The 6,385-nt window shown below is 42.0% G+C and overlaps 1 pseudogene; it reads left to right on the top strand.

Annotated features, from left to right (window-relative positions):
• Positions 1-1,317: 1,317 nt before the first annotated feature.
• On the top strand, positions 1,318-3,223 carry LOC142454666 (ATP-dependent RNA helicase DDX19B-like; annotated as a pseudogene).
• Positions 3,224-6,385: the final 3,162 nt, after the last annotated feature.

Below are 6,385 nucleotides of genomic sequence, written 5' to 3' on the forward strand. Positions count from 1 at the left end.
CTGTAGAGACTGATGCTCACTGTCCCTGAGCCATGGATGAGAATATGTGGCCTATCACAGGTTTTCCCTCATAAGTGACTATATTTATTTATTTGGAAATTATCCAGAGGGATCCCTATAAATCATTTATATATATACCTTTAAGGAATCATTGCTACTATAAATTAATAGTAATGTAATTAATGTAAGTTTCTATTGCTCTATATCTTCATTATGCCTTGTATGCTTAGAATGTCACTGTCAATCAATCTAGTGGGTCTGTAGCTGTGCTTCCTTATTGTTTTAATTTGCACAGTCTTGATTACTAACGAGTCTAAATGTTTCCTGCCCATTTGGATATCTTCTTAGGAATTGCCTATGAAAATATTTTTCATATGTATAAATAAATATACAATTTGGAGAGTCCTTCATACATCTGTTTGCTTCCTGAAATTCATTGAAAAGTGTAACTCTTCTATACCAAGAAAGAATTTGGAATGTTGATGTTATGTTTACTTTTGTTTTTTCCTTCGTTATTTAGTAGATCCTTGCACTCCAGATAAATCAACTAGGTCTACTGTCTTGTTTTGTTTTGTTTTGTTTTGTTTTTTACAAGAAGAGCTTTAATTCGTGATTTTATTTTCTTCATAGTTAGGACTATTGAGGGTTCATAATTTTTCTGGTGTCCATTTGGTAAATTCTATTTTTCTAGGAACCTAAATATTTCACTTAATTTTCAACTTTGTTGGTACCAAGTTTATCATTAGATTCTGATCTTCTTTGTAATGCCTGAGTGATTGGTAGGTTTCATTCCTGATATCACATATTTGTTCATTCTTTCTCTTTTTTTGAGAAAGTCCATCAAAAGTTAATGAATTTTATTTATCTTTTCAAAGAATTCCCTTTTGGCTTCATTACTCTTAGTCATTTCATTAGCTTCGTTCTCAAAGTATTATTTCCTTACTTTTAATTTCTGTGGGCTTACTTTCCTTTTACTAACCTCTTGCTATTTATTCTTAGTAAATAATTTTCCAACATTTCCTTTATTACTCTCGTACACTTCAGGAGATACAGTTTCTTCTAAGTATTGTTTTAACATCATCCCAAGTGTATAATATTTTCACTATTATTCAAGTAAAACTATTTGCCAATTTCCATATTTATTTCTTCTTCAAAATTGTTGACATATATTCATGTTTTTTTAATTTCTCTTTTTGTTTCTGAATGCTAGAATAAACAAACTGAGTTAAAAAATATAGTCTACCCTTGGGACACCATGAGCCATGCAACACTGGCCGGTGAGTCCACCCTCTCTAGCTCTCCACTCCCACTGTGACCATGGCCACAAACTCGTGGGCCCTGGCAATGGATGAGCAGGAAGCAACATCAGAGTCTTTGAGCAGCTTGCATCTTAAACAAGAGAAAAGTCAAACCGGATGTCAATGGTGCTGTTGTCATAATCAATGTTAATGCAGAGAAGACAGATGCAGAAGAAAAAGAGGCCAGGGCTGCCCAGTCCTTACTCAACAAGCTCGTTTTGAACTAACCTGGTCAAGAACACACACCAGGTGGAAGTCTTGCAGTAGGACCCAAATTTTCCCCTCTCCTCTGTGAAGTGTCTTGAAGAACTCCGCCTGAAACCACAGCTTCCCCAAGGTGTCTATGCCATGGGCTTCAACGGCCCAGTCAATAGACAAGAGAACGCATTGCCTTTGATGGTAGCTGGCATCCCCTGCACCCCGTCCCCATCCCGAATTTGATTGCCCAGTCTTAGTGGGCCACTGGGAAAACAGCTGTCTCTGTATTGGCCATGCTCAGCTAAGTAGAGCTTGCAAACAGATACCCCAGTGTTTGTGCCTCTCCCCAACATATGAGCTGGCCCTTCAGAGGGGAAAAGTGATTGAGCAGATAAGCAGATTTCACCCTGACCTGAAGCTAGCTCATGCTGCTTAGGCAAGAAATTGGAAAGAGGTAAAAAGATCAGTGAACAGATTGTCATTGGCACCCCTGGAACCATGCTGGACTGGTTTGTCAAGCTCAAGTTCATTGACCTCAAGAAGATCCAGGTGTTTGTTCTGGATTAGGTTGATGCAATGATTGCCACTCAGGGCCAGCAAGATCGGAGCATCTGCATCCAGAGGATGCTACCCAGGAACTGCCAGATACTGCTTTCCTCTGCCACCTTTGAAGACTCCGTGTGGAAGTTTACCCAGAAAATGGCCCCTGACCCAAACATTATCAAACTGAAACATGAGGAGGAGAACTTGGACACCATTAAGTAGTATTATGTCCTGTGCAATAACAGAGACCAGAAGTTTCAGGCCTTGTGTTACCTTTACAGGGGTGAGGTAGTTAGTTTATTGTGCCAACCTGGCCAAAAAACACATGGGTAAATTGAAGGGTGGAGGGATAAATGGCTCAGTGAGCCTCACCTTTCTAGTTCTCAGGTCTCTTGCTTTCTGATGGTCAGACCAGGGTGCAGTTGCCTGAGTCAGTTCCCTGCTTTAGCTGGCAAGGGTCACTTTCTGCAAGACTTCCCTGAGGAGAAGACACATGAACCTATCCCGATGCAGCCATGGGTGCTGGAGCACATGTGTGGAGATACTTGCCAGCGCTAAGATGTTTACACATTCACTGACTAAGCTTTCCTTCTGCAGTCGGCATCATGGAGTGTGTTTTGTGAGATGGAGGAGGACTTTGTGGATTGGTGTTGGACCTATGGGTTAATGGGTTAATGTTGGACTTGTGGGCTTGGGCAGCACTGGGTTGGAATGTTTTCTTGGGATGTTACCCTTTATATAAAACTCTCTTATTCATGAGTTTCTGTAGATTTGTTTCTCTGAAGTACCCAGACTAACACACCAGGCCACACACTGGCAGCAGAGCTCTCAAAGGAAGGCCACTAGGTGGCTCTGATGAGTGGCGAAATAGTTGGTGGAGCAGAGAGCTGCTGTGATACAGCGCTTCCTAGAGACGACCACCATCGTGGAACAGGTGTCCGTTGTCATCAACTTTGACCTACCAGTGAGCAAGACCTAGCTGTAGCGGACGGGGCGCACTGGCCGCTTTGGCAAGAGGGGCCTTGCCGTGAACATGGTGGACAGCATTAACAACTTCAATCGGATCCAGGAGCATTTCAAAAAAAAGATAGAAAGACATGGACGACTTAGAGGAGATTGAGAAAATCGCCAACAGAGACGCTGCCCCTGGGCGCGGTGCTTGGGCTCCCCTGCAGGAGATGTAGGCGCTTTTTGGCCCAGGCCCCCAACCCCAATGGAAGAAGGCACGAATACTGAAAACTATCTAACTCATTTTGGACTTGACCAAAAAAAAAAAAAAGTGTAAATGATGGGGAAAGGTAGAAAACAATTTTTTACACAATTTTTCAAGATTAGGCATGAATACACAGAAATTCACCTTTGGGGGAGAGGGGAACATTCTGTATGGCTTAGTTCTTTTAGACTTGTTAAAACATTCTTCATAGCGCAATATATTTTCAATTTGTATAAATAATCTGCATTCCCTTGAAAACAACTTTAATATACAGTTGTTGGTGTAGTACTCTGTAGATGGAGGACCTCAAAAAGTTGATGGAAAAATTGGATAATTTTAAAAAACAGTTTTATTGGGACATAATCCACTATCCTACAATTCAATAGTTTAAGCAAATTCCAGTGTCTTTTAATTCCATTTTTCCATGAATTTTGTGAGACTCCCTTGTATATGCTCAGTAGGTCATATGTTTTGATTGCATTATTCAAATCATTTATTTTAACAATTTTATGGTGAATTAAGCAGAGGTGTTCAAATCATTTATACATCACGATGCTTTTTGTCTGTCTTATCAATGAGTGCAAGACGCGTTAAAATCTGAAGTGATTCATTTGTTTCAATGTCATTCTGTCTTTGCACTATATATTTTATGTCATTAGATTAGGCACATTAATATAGAACTACCGCATTTTCCTAGAAGTTTACCCTTTCATCATTGGGACTTAAAACCCTTTTATTATAGTAATGTTTTTTCCTGAAATTCAACTTTACCTAATATTCATATAGATCATCCATCTTTGCTGTATTTTAATTTGGGGGGGGTTAGTATGTTCTTTTTTGTCTTTCTCTGCCTGTATTCTCTTTGCCCTTTAGATATGTCACTTCTAAACTTGATAGATAGATTATATAGATTGATTGATTGATTGATTGATTTCAATGTTCTTTTTGTCTCTTCTCTTGTCTTCTTTGGTGACGATTGCTTTTTGGGATTTTTTGCGGGACGGGTGCACTTTTTGTTTTTTGTTTTTTTATGTGTGTGTGCCTTCGTCTCTACCAGGGTGATGGATGCTTTATTTACGTTTGCTTATTTTAAGTGGTTCATCTGAAACTTATATAGGGAATCTTTACCTTATTAATGTCTGATGTGAGCCAAATTTTATTTCTAGAAATAGGGAGGCCATTATTAGACCCTGTCAGATACAGCTCTTTTTGTTCTTTGATGCAGGCACCTGGTGGCACTATCAGTTCAAGATTATCTTGCATGAGACCTTCTGGACTTATATTGTCCTTTCATTGCTTTGGCAGCTTTATGGGGAACTCTGTCATGGGAAGTACTCTGTAGGTCCTTTCTCTGTGGGTTTCCATGCTCCAATAAATTCCTTTCCCCTCAATGAGTTAGCTTCAGACATAGAACCTAAAAGTCCTGATGTAGCTAAAGAGGGGGCTGCAAAGAAATATCAGACATTTCATTAGACTTAGTAGTGAAGATCACTATTCATATCCCAGCCTGGGAAACTTATCCCTAGGTAGGGGGCCCAATCCCTACTATCACAAGATGCCTGGCCTTCCACCTTGACTGCTTCTCACTGTGCACCGCCGCACTCACACTGAAACTCACTGCCATCAAGTCAAGGCCAACCCATAGTGACCCTCTGGGACAGAGTAGAACTGCCCCTCTGAGCTTCCCTGTAACCATTTATGGGAGTAGAAAACCCCATCTTCCTCCCACAGAGTTGGCTGGTGGTTTTGAAGTGCTGACCTTGCGGATTGAAGCCCAATACACCGTCACTCCTCTGCCAGGGCTCCTACGCCCACACCACGAGAAGAAAAATGCTGCATGTAACCCAGACTGTGGAAGGAACCAGCTGCTCCACCAAAAACAATCAAGGTTCAAGGTGCAACCTAGGTCCGATAAGCCATTGCTGCTGAGATGATTCCATTTCACAGGGACTCTCTAATGTCGGGGTACCGGCCCCCAACAGTCGAACTTTAAGTCAAACAGTCAAACTTAGAAACGACTTCGGGATTGCAGAAAATAAGATAGACAAAGCAGGGCAGTGGAGCTCCTTGCCCCGATCCTGGAAACAAGAGAGCTAAAGCATTTTCTGATGGGAAATACATCATCATGGAGCTTACAGATCTTTCGAAAGGTATACACATAATACCATGAACACCTAACAGGGAATGGGTAATATAATAAGTGGGTAATAGAATGAGTCAGCAGCCTAAGCGCATCGGTCCTTGAGCCCTCCCCAGGGGAATAACCTATGATCGATGTCAGAAGGAGATGTTGGGAATCTGCTACTCTTTAGGGCAGGATGGGCAACAGAACCTGACTGCTCTTAACTACACATAACCTCCGGGCACATAGTGAACTGCCAGGCCAATTTTTTATGACAGCTTCTGTATGGAGGGGCCCTAGAGGGACGATTTTCAGTCATGAGAATGTGTATTAAGAGTCACTTTTATCTCATAACCATGAGGGCTTTCTATCCCCCACTGAAGCTGGCTTTCCAGACCCATTACCTGTGAGCATAGAGAATTTGGCCATTTACATTTTCATCCCGCCTCTCACTATCCCACACTCTAAACTGGGGCGAACTGTGCCCTAAGGACGCCAAGGCTCTAGTCTGTAAGCAAGCAAGGCCTGGTGGTGCTACCCAGTGAACACTGGACTCTTGACCGACTGCCACGTTGGCGGTTCAACCTCATCAGCTGCTCTGGAGGAGAGAGATGAAGCTATCGAAGCCACTGGTGCCTGGAGGGATGTGGGGCTTGCATGTCATTCTAGCCCCAATCTAAGACCAAATTGTTCTTATAACATGGCCCTGCTTGATGCTCGCCCTCATGTAGAGATCACTGAAGACAGGGGTGCCATAGCAAAGTGCGATGAAGAAACTAGATGGTGCCCGACTAGCAGAAAGAACAGTGTCTGGGGTCTTAAAGGGCCCAAACAAGCAGTCATCTAAATGAGGCATTAGCCAAGTACACATGGAAGAAGCACACCAGCCTATCTGATCCAAGGATTGTAAATAATATAATCCAAATCCAAAGGAGGGAATGGTACCAGAGCTTAAATTGTGAACGCCTGGCTTGCAGAAGGAGGGAGATGGTAATGGAACCCAAAATCCAT

This window comes from Tenrec ecaudatus, chromosome 8 (genome assembly GCF_050624435.1).
Source record: "Tenrec ecaudatus isolate mTenEca1 chromosome 8, mTenEca1.hap1, whole genome shotgun sequence".
Classification (NCBI taxonomy): domain Eukaryota; kingdom Metazoa; phylum Chordata; class Mammalia; order Afrosoricida; family Tenrecidae; genus Tenrec; species Tenrec ecaudatus.